The following is a 15,227-nucleotide window of genomic DNA, read 5'->3' as shown; positions in this document are numbered from 1 at the left end:
TTGTCTGAAAATATCTAGCTGGTAGGATAACGTTTGTCTCACCTAATAATATATTTTCATGCTACTGTTAACATTATTAAATTTGTAATTTTGTTTTTATGCTTGTGCTGCATGATATTCCCAGCTCTCAAAAATGGACCCATGACTGAAATGTGATTCACTGAAGCCTGAAAAGTGATAGAAAGAATTACATAAATAGTATAACCACAGATAACATCATAAACAAAGAGTGAACTGGTCTCCAGTGCTGAATATGGAATGCAAATCTGTATATGCTGGGACACATAAGTCTGCAAGTGTCATGATCTCACATATGCAGCAGGAAAAGAAAAATACAAATAGGAAGTACATTTATGAATATCTTTTAAAAATTGAGTTATATTTGACTAGAGATTAATTTACCAGTATTCCCTAGTTTATTTTCCATTATAAAGCCTTGTCAAACAAGGACATAAGAAATGGCAAGAAATGGCACAAGAAATGGCAAGACCATTTCTTGAAGGATTAATTGATGTGTTCCCCCTGCTTCCTTGTGAAATATTCAGTTTATAGCCTGAGAAATATTCCACTCTTCTCAGACGCATGAGTAAGGGAAATCACCCACTACAGAATCATCCACAGGAAGTCTAACATCATAAAGGTAGAGAAGAAAAGAGAGGAGTAAGGGAAGAAACGGAGCCGGGAGATGAAAGAAAGGAAGGAGTAGGCACAGAAGGGAAGGAAAGAGAAAGGAGGCAGGAAAGGAAGGGCTTATCTTGTCTGAGGAGTAGGTAGAAAATACCTTCACTGTTAGGTACCAGAAGTCTGCATGGATCCCGGCTAACTGTGGAGCGATTGTTTTTGTTTCCCATGGAGAGGTCCCCAAATAGAGAAACTGCAGCTCTTTGATTTGAACACGCAGTTACATTGTAATTGTCCTATAACCTGAAGACTCTACCTTCATTTTGTCCACTCCCAAATGTCGAGTTATCTGTGACTAACCCACCATCCTATAGTTCGGGATACATTCTGTACCTCCTCAGCAGAGGGGAACTTAGACATGAGTTGTCTGGTGGGCTGGTGGTGGTGGTGATGATACTCAGTCATTGCAGGAGTGGGAGGTAGAAGAACTGGACATAATAAGTTGGAAATTGTCATTGATTCTTTTATTTTTGATCCAGTAAACTAAGGGAGATTTTTTAAAAAATAACATGCAAAAAATAAAAAAATAACATGCATAAATAATTTCTATGCAGTAAAAGTGATTAATTTTTTTGTGAAATGTACAGAAGAGAAGCATTTAAGATTTCAGACTTTATAGCAAAAACTACTTAAAAAATTATATAGCCAATTGCAATATTAATGACAAATATTACAAACAGAGAAAGTAGAGGAGGTTATTGTCAAAAATCTTTTATCGAATGATATTTCAAGATGATGCATAACATTAACTATGTATCAAGTGAAGAAAAATAATTACGACGTGGTAGGTGCCTGTAGATATTTTAATAACCAGTTGATTGAAATCAACTTTGCAGATTATGAATAAATTCTTGGCCCATGCACTGTACAGATATGAGAGAATCAGAGTTGATGACTTTTTATTCTGTTTATCAATGAGGAAGTCATGCTACAAGGATAAGAGATTTTTTATTTGGTTACCACCTATTTTGTGATCTTGGTCTTTGTAGCTGTGGGCTTGTAAGAAGAGTTGGGAGGAGGGAAAGGGGTTACTTTGTGGACCAGTCTGAGTATCCTTTGATACTAATCTACGTACACCTTCATTCATAGTAAATATTTTGTGAACATTGATATGCTTCCTGACTTTGATTTCGTGTATCAAGAAACAGTAAAAATGTTAATTCACTCCCATTGTGGCCACAGAATCTTCTGCTTAGTGAAAAAGTGGGCAGCGAGTTCAAGAATCTGCTTTTCCCTGTTAATGTACTCTCTCTGTGCTGGGCAAGGTACCTACGTGACTTTTTGAAAATCTTGTTCAGGTTAATGTGCTCTGCCTACACACTAATATTGTCCCTAAAAAATATTCACATATTTCAAGTAATTTCCTCACTAGCATATCAACCATATATATTGAGTATGTTAAATTACTTGAGCCTATCCTTCAGAGCTGAAATGACAAAATATTCAATGTTGAAGATTAGACATTAAGATTTCTAAAGTTAATTGTGCAGCAAATTCTTTGCCTTTGATTAATTTCCTATTGGTTGATTATATTTTTCACTTGTTGAAGAAATACATCAAGAGATAATATCAAGTGAACTTAAAAATCACCTTAAAACATGGTAAGAGAACATGCAAAAAAGAATTCTAGAAATGAATCTAACATAGAGTGGATTAGAAATTTATCCATTGACCTTCAAAGATTCAGGGTGCATGTGCATTTCTCTCATCTTTAAAATTAACTGAGAAAATTAATATTTTTAAATTCGATGGTCCTTAGTTAATTTTATAGCCATATTGAAAGTAGGAGTACTTTTAATATTCAATCTTAATGTTGATTTCTTATCCACTGACTTCCTGTCTTGCTGAAGGCAACACACTTCACAGAGGGGAGCAGCAGAGTGGAGGAACAATTGAACAATAGGGAACTCTTAGTCCAAAATCCAGCCATTGTTGCAATAGGTGACAAAATTGTCTCTAGCACCAGGAACTGCTTTAGAGCCAACCCCCAAGGCCTATGAATTCATAGTGAGTGTTATGAAATCCATGGCCTACAGGGCTGGACTGCAAAATATTTGCTACTGGTACATGAAAAGATAAATATAGAAAGTAAGAAGAAGAATTTGGAATTTTTTTTACAGTAATTTGACAACCTACTGCATACAAGCATGTGATCAGTGGACTCACATCACTGAGAAGGTTTAGACTAGTTTTGGTAAAGTTCATCTTGCAGAGTAAACTGGCGTAGGGTGAGATGCTTATGTGTAGTAGGATCACAACACAACATGTGGCATTTTAAAGTTAGCTTGTTAAGTATAACTCAAAAGGATATATCAGAAAAATGTGTCATTGGTTTCTTGTCTTTTGTGTTTTAATTAAGCCTGGTTTTTAATTTATAGTTTAACAAGACTTAGAAAAATAAGGAAGTGACATATATATTATTTGTTTTCACTGCTAATTTACAGATTATGAAACATTTTCACTGAACTATTTTTTCAAGAAAAGATAAAACTTTTCTAACTGTTGCAGAATGGTAGTGTAAAAAATTCTGATCTTAGGTAAAGAGAAGCTTTATTAAAAAGGACAGTTGCAATAGGAGGAAGGGCACTATTGCCATAGGATGAGGGAGACTTTTGCAATAGGGAGAACACTTCGACCATAATAAGATCTGCAAGACTCTTCAATATCAGGCAAAAAGGTATTTTATTTTATAGGATGACTAACAAGGCTAAAAAGAACTTAGTAAGAGGGGAATGATTGGGTGCTGTGAACAAAAAGTTGAACAGAAAATGTCTTTCCTTAAGATCAGCTGATTCTTGATTCTCCAGCAGGGTTGTTATGAAAGTTGGTTCACTTTCCAATACTGGCTAAGACTGGGCATGCGTCAAAATTCAGTTTTGTGTGTTCTGAGGAAGAAAAGAAATGAAACTAAAGTTTACTCAACTAAAGTTAGCAGATATGTTGTCCAGTTTGGTCAGTGGGTACGAATTGTTTAGCTAATCATGGATGAGACAAAGAATGAGAATTTGGTCTGTGACTAGCCTTGTCATAGGTGAGTAAGGTAGGAGGCATCATTGACTCTTATCTAAGTCATGGAGGAAGAGGGTTCTTTGCAGTAAGTTGTTTTATAGAATACAAAATGATTAAGGGGGAATTTCTTACCTGTCACTCTCTGCCGGGAGCATAGGAATCTGGTAGAGTTTAACACTGTCAGCTCCCCCATTTGCTTAAGCCAAATGAATATCATTTATTGCTGAGTAACTCAGAGGGGATTGTAAACCAGAGTGGGGAAAAGTAGCTTCTAAGAAGTAGACACCTGAGGACTCTTGTTGGCACTGTTCCAGTAAAATCAGTTAAACTATCTGTTGAGAGATAGTAGCAAAGGTCAGTTGCATTAGGTTCAGGCATCTTAAAAGAAAGTTGCTTAAAATGAAAATAAGAATTATTAATAGAAAAAATAGTATTAAAGTAAAAAGCCAGAAGTTGAACCCCAGAAGGTATTCAGTGAATTCTAAGAGTTTGATGGATGAAAATCTTTCAGTTATGTAGCAGTGCTTGTTGAGCTTCTTGGAGCTAATAAGATGTCAGTGTTCCAGTTATCTCTCCTCTAAGAGCTTGCAAGACCTGAGCACTTTATCTCCCAGTCAGCAGATAGCGCAGGAAGAAATTTGCCCCGTGCATAGTCTACTGTGGTGATAAGTCCTTCAAGATTATCAAGTTTTCAGAATTTAGCTCACATTTTTTCTTCACATGGCTACCTAGAGTCCATATAAGAGTCTGGTTAGTCAAGTTTTAGCTCTTGGTAATACCAAGTAAGGAAGGAGGGAGAAAAATTGGAAACATTAGTTGGGGGTATAGTCAAATATTGAAGAAAACCAGAAGAATTGAAAATATTGTAAAGGTTGACAATGCATGACAGATGAAAGGATCCAGTCCAATTGAAATATAGGTAACAAAACTGGTTTTTCATATCCATTAGTTATTTAGTGATGCTAAATAGCTCAAAAACAATTGAGGGCCAGAATATGATAACCTGCATGGAGTGCTATGGTTGTCCACTGATACACAAAATTTCTTTCTGTAGTCACCCTTCCTTTGATCAAAGATAATGTCAAAGAAAGTTATTCTAGATCATAAATTAAGGTTTCTTTCATTAGATTTGGCCTCATTATTTCATAGGTAAAGAATGGTGATTTGCCCTTAGAGGCCTTCTAAAATTTACTTTGCTGAAAATTTTCATGAGGAATCTCAGATAGCGTTTCAAAAGCCTCTTAAGGCTGGGAAGCCAAACCAAGAACTCATCATTATACTTCACCTTCAGTACCTATAAATCTGGGTGAATTTCTGTCTTCTAGAGGTCCCTAAAATATCCTGAATTCCCTATGCCTGCAAAGAAATGCTAATCCTTATCTACTGTAAGCCTGGAAGCTCTGTAAAGCTAGGTACTTCACTAGTTTTCCTAATAAGGCTTTGTGAGTTTTGGCTCCATAAAGTTAGCTTGATAGTGTCTAGTCATATGTGATTTAAAGCATCATTCTCAAATATGACATTCCAGTCAAAGCCTTGGTTTATTACCAGTGTTTCCAATTATGTCCTGCTAACAAAGGAAGACACATTGAACCTAAGCCAAAGTTATATTGCCATAAAATAAAAACATTCAATCCATAAGACTTTCCAAAATATGAAGGGATCAGGATAAATGTTTCATTTCTGTTTATAAGAACATAGTCTACTAAATTGTTAGGAATTATAGAGAGAAAAAGAGAAAAGAAAAAGGGGTTCCTCATATCCAGAAAATAGGATGTTAAATCAGCAGTATTCTAAGCAAAATCCATAATCATCCTTCATGAGTTCTTTCTGTCCTATGTAATTAATTCTTGTTCTGATAGATTCAGGGTTGTCTTGTGATCTCATTTGCTTCTACATTAGAGTTATGAAAATCCTGACTCAGTCCAATGGTATGATCTCAAAGTTATTTAACCAATGCCATCAGAAACCTATGCCCAAGAGTACCTGGCATAGTCATTTTCTAAGGGCCTCTAAGACAGTCCTGTTTTGAAGACAGCATTCTGGTCTATAGCTAATTTGCAAGTGCTTTCAGGGAAGCATGTGAATAAAACAAAAAACTTTGTGTAGAGGATGTAAGACTTTAAACTTGTGATTAATTTATCATTGATAATTTTCAAAAGCAAAAGATCTAATGAGAGTTTATTAAAATATAAATGCAACTGACAAGGAAATTTGCTTGTTTTTGGCACACAAAACAAAATCAATCAAAAATCACTGTGTCAGGGCTTCCCTGGTGGCACGGTGGTTGAGAGTCCACCTGCCGATGCAGGGGACATGAGTTCATGCCCTGGTCCGGGAAGATCCCACATGCTGCGGAGCGGCTGGCCCCGTGAGCCATGGCTGCTGAGCCTGCGCGTCCGGAGCCTGTGCTCCGCAACGGGAGAGGCCACAACAGTGAGAGGCCCGCGTACAGCAAAAAAAAAAAAAAAATCACTGTGACAATAAGAGGTTTTTAAAGTATACATAAGATGTAATAAGAACTTAGCACAAAATGAGAAAACTTATTTTCTTAACTAATTATGGTCATGATAAAGTCAAAATAAAACACAAGAAACAATTCCAATATGACACAGAATTTTTGCCTCCTAGGCAGATCATTCAGAAGGTAAAGATACACATTTTACGACCTATTGTTAATAACAAAACGATAATTCAAGAAAATTTGTCATTTTAACAGAGAGAAAAACAGATGTTAGTTTTGCATCAATGTACTATTTTACGCAAAAGCACTTTTCAAACAGTTCTTATAAATAAACCTTTGATAGCTTTAAACTTAAAAAATAAAATTGCCTGTCTGTAGCACTTCACAACTTTCTATACCCATTCAGGTTTTGTTCTACACTTTCCTCTTTCTCACGTGGAATAACTAATCACTTTACACTGGGACAAAATTACTGCTTTCTCCCCTAACGAAAACAATTCCTGAATACCCTGTATAGAAATTTGTTTTTCTCTGCCACTGTTTCTTCTGGTAGAGTCTCATTAACATATATTGGTTATAAATTTTAAATATATTAGCTTCCATTTCACAGAGAAAAGTATAAAGTGGATAATTGTGAACTCTGTCATAGACCAGGGGTTTGTCTTAGAGCTTAAGAATATACATACCCCAATTTTTATAATCGTTTATGTCCTTGTAATATAACTTGTAAATGTGACCAAAAATGAATAACATTAACAGACCCAAATACATAAAGTCTTAAAATTAGGCTTAGTAATTTATATTTCAGTATTTCATCTTACATAGAAATGATTTAGGTATTGAAAGAATAGTCATTAGTTAACCTAATGTAACATAAGTCTAGGAGATTTTTTTTTTGGGTCATGCCGCCGCATGTGGGCTCTTAGTTCCCTGACCAGGGATCGAGCCCATGCCCCCTGCAGTGGAACTGCAGAGCCCTAACCACTGGACCACCAGGGTTAGGGGTTAGATTCCTGAGTCTAAGATTTTAAGTTATCTAAAGATCTTGGAGATTATATCTTCATATTGATGAACTATAAAACATAATTACTGTTGAAATAAAGTTTGTCAAAATATTCAATTTGATTAATCATAAATTTATATTTTCATATCTTAAACATCTAGTAGATATAATGTAAAGTTAGTAAAATATAAGTTTAGGAGGAACATATCCAAACAGGAAAAAAAAAAAGATTGTATTAGTCTTAATTTCTGGCAATTTTAGGAATATTCAACTTATATAAACTCTTATTGGTCTCTAAGCCAATCAGAATAGAGCTCCTTTGAGGAATTTTATAATGTAACTTGGTAATACCACCCAGAGTTAGGAAAATATTACACATGCATAACTTACCTACCTACCTACATATATACATATACATACTATGTTAGTCTGCTCAAGCTAGCAGAACAGAATACTCCTTATGGCTCTTTCTAATGGCTCCTTCCACATAGCTCTCTGTAGGGGCCTTGCCCTGTGGCTCTTAATAAGGGCAGTGTGGTCCAGTGAAACCAAGGGGGTGGTTCTATCCTGTGAAATCAAGGAGGAATCAATCAGCCTTATCCTCTGAGTCTATGGTGGGAGTGGCAACCTCCACCTCCCGCTATGATCTCTGAATTGTCTTTGGAGTTATTCTTCCCTGTTCTTGAAGGATAATGTATGTATATTCACAGCTGAATAGATTTATGATCCTGTCCTGTAGAATCCCAGAAGTCTGACAGCCTTCCTTCATTCTGTCGTGTTTTCTCTCCCCTTTAGTTCCAGTTGTATTTCTGCTGGTATAATTCCATCTCTATACCTGGCTTCTGCTGAGGTGGCTGATTAAATCCATGAGTTGCACCCATGATTTCTTTATCAAATGGTTGTTCAGCCATACTCTTCGTGTTCTCTTCAGAACGTGCTCCTTCACTTTTTACAGTATAGATAGGCTGAGAATTTTCCAAATCTTCAAGTTCTGGTTCCTTTTTCCTTCAGTTTATCTCTCCTTTTGCATTTTACTATAAGTAGTAGAGAGAAACTAAACCTCTCCTTCAATACTTTGCTTAAAAATCTCCTCAGCTAAATTATAAATGTATCATTCCCAAGTTCTACCTTCCACCAAACACTAGAGAGGAGTCAAGTTCTTTGCTACTTTATAACAAGGATTGTCTTTCCTCTAGTTCCCAAAAACCTGTTCCTCATTTCCGTCTGAAACCTCACCAAAATCACCTTCAATGTTCATATTTCTAACAACACTCCCTTCAAAGATCATGTAGGCTATTTCTAGCATGAACCTCAAAACTTTTCTGGCCTCTACCCATCACTAAGTTCTGAAACCAATCTCACATTATTAAGTATTCGTTACAGCAGTACCCCACTTCACAGTACCCGAATTTGCATATTAGTCAATTGGGGCTGGCATAACAAAAGACCACAGACTGAGTGGCTTAAACAACAGAAGTTTATTTTCTCAAAGTTCTGGATGCCAGAAGTCCAAGTTCAAGGTGCTGGCATAGTCAGGTTCTGGTGAGAGCTTTCTTGCTGGCTTGCAGATGACTGCTTCTCACAGAGCCTTTCTTCTGTGTGTGCAGAGAGAGAGAGAGAGAGAGAGAGAGAGAGAGAGGGAGAGAGGGAATGCTCTAGTGTCTCTTCCTCTTCTTATAAAGACATAAGCCTTATCAGATTAGACCCTTTTGACTTCATTTAACCTCCTTAAAGGCCCTATCTCCAAATATTGTCATATTGGGGGTTAGAACTTCAATATATAAATGAAGGGGGAGGCATAATTCAGTTCATAGCACATATATATGCATATACATACATGCATAGACAGACCAAACAGACCCAAATGCAGAGCTTATAGGTTCAATTCTAAAATTTCAGCTATGAGTCAGACATAAACACAGAAATACAAAACTCACTGGTTTGTAGAGGTTTGGCTCTAATCCCCACCTTTATATTTTTACTAGGATTATGTTTCTGGTAGATGGGAAAATTTAAGGTTGCCTGTTTAATATGGGATTTAAAGGATACCCACTAACATTTGTGGAGGAGAGCGTTAATTTTTTTTTGCTCTGGTATGTAATCTTATTTAGCCTATAGACTAAATTTTGGACAAGGGAAAAAGAGGAGAACAAGTGACCATCTTGAGGTCTCCAAAGCTCATATGAGTGATATGATACCCAGACTGTTTCCAGTTAGCTTTTTCAGTCTCAGGCAGTTGCTTTTAGGGTCCTGCGCCTTTTGAGAGCCCAAGTAAAGCTGGAGTATGGAGTTACTATAAGGAGCTGAGGGCCGAAGTGAGAAGGGAAAGGTCTGGCAGAGGTGGACAGAGTGGTGGAGGAGTTGGAGATGTTGAAGAGAGAGAGATAAAAGATTCACAGAAGCTGAAGGAAGACCAAAGGTAGTACAAAGAAAGAAAGAGAAGGAATGGGTGATGGGAAAGGGAAGCTTTAAATGGCCCCAAATTTGGGGCAGTCCCAAATTTTCCAAAAAGTCCAGAATATTGAAGTTTTAAATGGTTCCATGGTGAATTTTTCCATTTCTCAAGGTACTGAACAGAATTAGTGCCTGAACATTTGTGCCCCCCAAATTCATATATTGAAGCCGTAACCACCAATGTGAAGATATTTGAGGATGGGTCCTTTAGGAGGGAATGATGGTTAGATAAGGACATGAGGATTAGTGCCTTTACAAGTAAAGCCACGAGAGAGCTTACCCATTCACGCACCCTCTCTCTCTCTCCATGGGCATGCACGTGAGAAAAGCCATGTGAGTACACAGCAAGGAAGCAGCCATCTGCAAGCAAGGAAAAGAGTTCTTACCAGAACCTAACTATGCTGGTACCATGATCCCAGACTTCCAGCACTGTGAGAATATAATTTTATGATTCTAATTTCCCCAATCTATAGTATTTTGTTATGGCAGCTCAAGCAGGTCAAGACAGTGCAGTTATGGAAAAGCATGTAGTCAATGGGAAAAGATGAGGCAGAGTGCCTAATTGGGTGAAAGTTACACATGGGACTAGATAATTAAATCAGAGATAAAACCTTAAGGGAGCTGGGAAAAGGCCCACCTGATTCATTCCCTCACACAATCCCCACAGAACCAAGGAAATTTCTCCATGTAATACCCAGTTAAGGAGCTAAAGAAATTCCCTCAAATGATCCTCAGCTAGAGGATCCAAGAAGAAACAGAAGGGCCAAGAAATTTGTCTGTGCATGAGAGAATCAAAGTAACCCTTTATCGTGTTACAACAGACAAATATCCAGAAAATGGGTGAAGAGTTGAGACTTACCACCATGGTTAAGAAGCCCAGCCAGGAAAGAACAGAGGATCAGAGAAGCTGGAAGGAACACAGAGGAAGACAGAGGGTCTGAGGGTGGTCAGCACTCCATTCTAGTGTCAGCATCCAAAAACTTTCAAGTAAAAGCAGATTGGGACTTAGGTAAGGAGAAATTTTACTAAAAACGACTGTTGCACTAAGGAGAGGTAGACCACTGCATTAGGAAAAACTCTCCAAGCATAATATCTAAAAGTGTCTCAAATGTCAGGCAGAAATGAATTTTCTTTTATAGGGAGAGGTAAGTAAGGTTAGAAAGAATTGGGCTTGGGGTGCAGGTTGAGCAGGTATGTGATCAGACGTTGGATCAGGGAACTTCTTTCCCTGTGGTCAGCCAATTATTGGGCTTCTATGGAGGGTTGTTCCACATTTAGAAGTAGCAGAGAGGTTCAACCAAATTTAGGTTAAGTTAGCAGGTATTTTGTCCAGATTGGTTAGTGGCTATAAATAGTTCAACTAATCATGTATGAGACAATGGAAATTTTGGAGGATCTGTGTCTGGCCTTGAGACAGGTAAACAAGGGGCATCCTTGAGTCTTATCTAATACCTGTGGTACGGAAGTTTGGCTCTTTGCAGTAAGCCATATCCCAGAACACAATTGGGTGGGGAGATTTCTTAACTGTTGCTGTTTCAGGAGCACGGAGCCCAAGGAAAGATGAACTCTGTTGGTTGTAAAGCAAATGATGGCAATGGAAGTAACTCTGAAGAAATCCCAAATATGTACTACTAATTTTACCTAGAAGCATGATCTCTTGTGTGCCAAGTTCAGTTTTGTAGACATAATTAATGGAGGAATGTAAAGAATAGTATCTTATTTGTGTGGTCATAACATGGCTAATGAAGCAAGAAAACCATCAAAATCCGAGCAAAAGTTATGAACAAATCATAAAGAAACAATTTCAAAACAAAAAATATTTGAAGGAAAAAGCATTGAATTAAAGGCTGTTAGAAACAGATGTTTCATAGTTTACCTATGAACATTAGTGCTTTGCAGGATTCTAATAAAGTAACAGCCAAGACTAAAAAGATACAATTGCCATGATATTATATTGGCTTAAAAATAGTGGTGAATTTGTAGCAGAGAAAGTAGTGAAAATACCACTTTGCTCTGATACCATATCATGTATTCCAGAACAGGCTAGCAATAAGAAGGACCATCTCAGAAAACAAAGCTTTCAAGGTATTTTTCATTGCAACTTGGCAAATGCCCAGATACGGCTAACATGACAATTTAAAAAATGTTTCTGTGATTTGAACATAGTAGTGAAGGGAAGGAAGAATAATTTTTTTTAGCTTCATTGCTGGAAACACAACAAAATTTATACTTTATAAAAATATAAAAGATTACATAGTTTGAAAATGTGGTTTGGAGTCTAAGTTTGGTAGAAGTGTGTTCTGAAGAAATAGTTGTGATATCAGAAAACCTTCTGAAGTAGTTATATAGATTAAAGAGTGAGATTGTGCCAGAATATAAATTGATACACTTCTTGCTTCACGGAGAAAGACTTGCTGTGGAAAAAATATGTGCCCAGTGACATAGTAACATTTATTAATTACATAGGCTAAAACATGAAAGTTGTGATTATTATTATGTGATAATGTGGAACAGATCATAAACAGGAATCAAAAGTTCTGTTCAAAATGTTTTAGTTACTGAACACTTAGTATTTCTACAAAATAACTATCAGTTTGGTCCCAACTTTTTAAAGCTATAAATTGGGCTGCTAGTTTTCATATTGCATATATTCAGCCTTTATAATATTTAAAATTTTTGCATGCAAATGATCCAATACAACATGGCTCTCAAAGGCAGATAAGGTCAAAGAACAAAAACAAAAGTTAGAAGTCTAGAAGAACCATTTCCACAGATTCTGTGATGTGTTTCTTAATTGAAGAATAATTATCAGTTAGGTAGAGGATGTTCATGTTACATATCTGAGGAAAGTTATCACTGAAAAACAAAAATTTTACGGAAAATTTTGATTTGAGTTTTTCAAGAAGATAAGTTTCACATATGACAGATCTATGAATATGGGATTCCTTACTTTAATCATAAAATAATTTAAATTTAATCATAATTATATAGAATATGTTGTTGGAATTGCTATTGATGAGTAATTAAAACTGAATTTTGAAAAGCAGCACAATTTGCTTCATTTTGGATAAAAGTTTAAAAATGAACATTCTGAGACTGACTGAAATCACTTTAAATTTGATTTTTCATTCAATTCAACAAATGCCTCTGAGACTGGCTTCTCTACCCATATTATCAAAACAAAATATAAATATCATGTAGATATACATTATCCCAAGCAAGCACCGTTGTCATCAATCTCACCTAGATTAGATAAACTAACAAGCAAGAAGCAAGCTCATTTGTCACATTAAATCTTTAAGAATTGACATGCATAATATTCATCAAAATGTTTGTAAGAGATTTCATGTGGAAAATAGCCCTTTCATTCACAACTTTTCAGTAATCTATAGTTTGAAATTCCATAAATGTGGGAATGTAATAGTTATTTCTTACATAGCATTTTTGAACATTCAGTAAACAACATGTGTAGTTCTGGTAACTCTTTTTCCCGATGTCTATGAAATTTGGTCTTTTCTTGTGTATATGTATTTTTTCATTTTATTTTTGCTAGTAATTTACTGTTAAATTTTATAAAGCTATCTAACCATGACAGATTATTAATTTAAAAAGGATAAAACTAGTCCTTCATTAAGTATAGCTTGAAAAGCACTATTCTAGAGCATTCTCTGATATCCTGTCCTAATTCTGGGCTCTAGCCTTTAACTTTACTCCTATCAACTTCTATGAAGTAAAAGATAATGTCTAATTTTGCAATCCAGGTCTCACTTTAGCCTCCCTCAGTGAACTAAAAATCACCCCTAACTTAAAATCATCCCTGGTAACTTGCACCTTCTCTTAGATTTGACATGGCTCTACCTAAATACTTGCTTCCTCTCAGAGACTAGCCTCAAAAGGTAGGCACAAATCTGCAAGGGTCATCTAGAGGTACAGGTTTCATAAAATATACTTTAAAGTGTTTATTTTTGCCATTTGAGAATACTGTCAAGACTTCAAAATATAGAAGTCGTAGTTGTCAAAATATGTCTGGCATATAACAGTGTATATTTTTATTTTTTCAATGCAATTGTAAAGAATACGGCCAAGAAGGAAAAGTAAATATTATAAATACAAGTTATTACAAATAAATAATTTTGATTCTGCAAAGACTTACAAAAAGTTTTTGATTATGAAAATACAGGGTATATATGGAGTGTACAATGGGGGCTACGATAGAATGGATAATGGCCCCTTAAATATGTCCACATCCTAATCCCCAGAACCTATGGATATTACCTCTTTTTGTTTGTTTTTGTTTTTTTGCGGTACGCGGGCCTCTCACTGTTGTGGCCTCTCCCGTTGTGGAGCACAAGCTCCAGACGCGCAGGCTCAGCGGCCATGGCTCACGGGCCCAGCCGCTCCGTGGCATGTGGGGTCTTCCTGGACCGGGGCACGAAGCTGTGTCCCCTGCATCGGCAGGCGGACTCTCTACCACTGCACCACCAGGGAAGCCCTGGATATTACCTTTTATGACAAAGTAGTCTTTGTAGACGTGATTACGTTCAGAATCTTGAGACAGGGAGATTATCCTGGATTATTATGCTGTGTCTGATGTAATCATAAGAGCCCTTTTAAGAGGAGGAGACCAGAGTTACTAGTAGGAGATGTGACCATGGAAGCAAGAGGTTGAAATAAAGGGAGGAAGGAGCCATGCGCCAAGTATGTAGGTGGCTTTTAGAAACTGGAAAATGAAAGAAAACAGATTTTTCCCTAGAGTCTCTAGCAGAACCAAGCCCTGCCGACATCCTGATTTTAGCCCAGTGAAAAGGATTTTGGACTTTTGACCTTCAGAACAGGTAAGATAATAAATGTGTCTTGTTTTAAGCCATTAAGTGGCTTAAATAGAAAACTAATACAGGCACCTAATGTTTGTAGGTGAGAAGCAGAGAAGGTTTTCCACAGGAAATGATATTTAATCTGAGGTAAAAAGAAAAACCAAAAATTAGCCAGGTAAAGAGACGCAGAAAATTCTAGGTAAGGGTCATATTGTGCATGTAAAGAATTTGAGGCCAAAAAGAAAATGGTGAGTGTGTTAGTTACCTACTGCTTCTATAACAGATTCCACAAACTTACTGATTTAACAGATTTATTATGTAGCAGTTCTGGAGGTCAAAAGTGCAAAATCAGTCTCACTAGGCTAAAATCAGGGTGTTGATAGGACTATGTTCCATTTGGAGACTCCGAGAAAAATCCATTTCTTTGCCTTTTGATATTTCTAGAATTTGCCTGTATTTCTTGGCTTGTGGGTGCCTCCAAGTCAGCAATCACATCACCCCAAACTCTCCTCTGACTCTCCTGCTTCCCTCTTTTACTTACAAGGATTACATTGGGTCTGCTGGGATAACGTGGGCTTACCTCCCCATCTCAAGATCCTTAACTTAGTCACATTTGTGAAGTAATTTTTACCATGTAAGATAAAATATTGACAGGTTTCTGGGGTTAAGATGTGGACAAGTGGGTGAATTATTGTGCCTGCCACAGTGAGTTTAAGAAATGGAAATGCTTGTGATGTCTCAAGAACAAGAGTATGAGGAAAGAGTAGTAAAATACAGCCTTAACTGATAAGCAACTACAAAGGGC

Source organism: Delphinus delphis, chromosome 5, assembly GCF_949987515.2.
Source record: "Delphinus delphis chromosome 5, mDelDel1.2, whole genome shotgun sequence".
Classification (NCBI taxonomy): domain Eukaryota; kingdom Metazoa; phylum Chordata; class Mammalia; order Artiodactyla; family Delphinidae; genus Delphinus; species Delphinus delphis.
The sequence above is the reverse complement of the archived record's forward strand: the minus strand, read 5'-3'. Positions refer to the sequence as shown.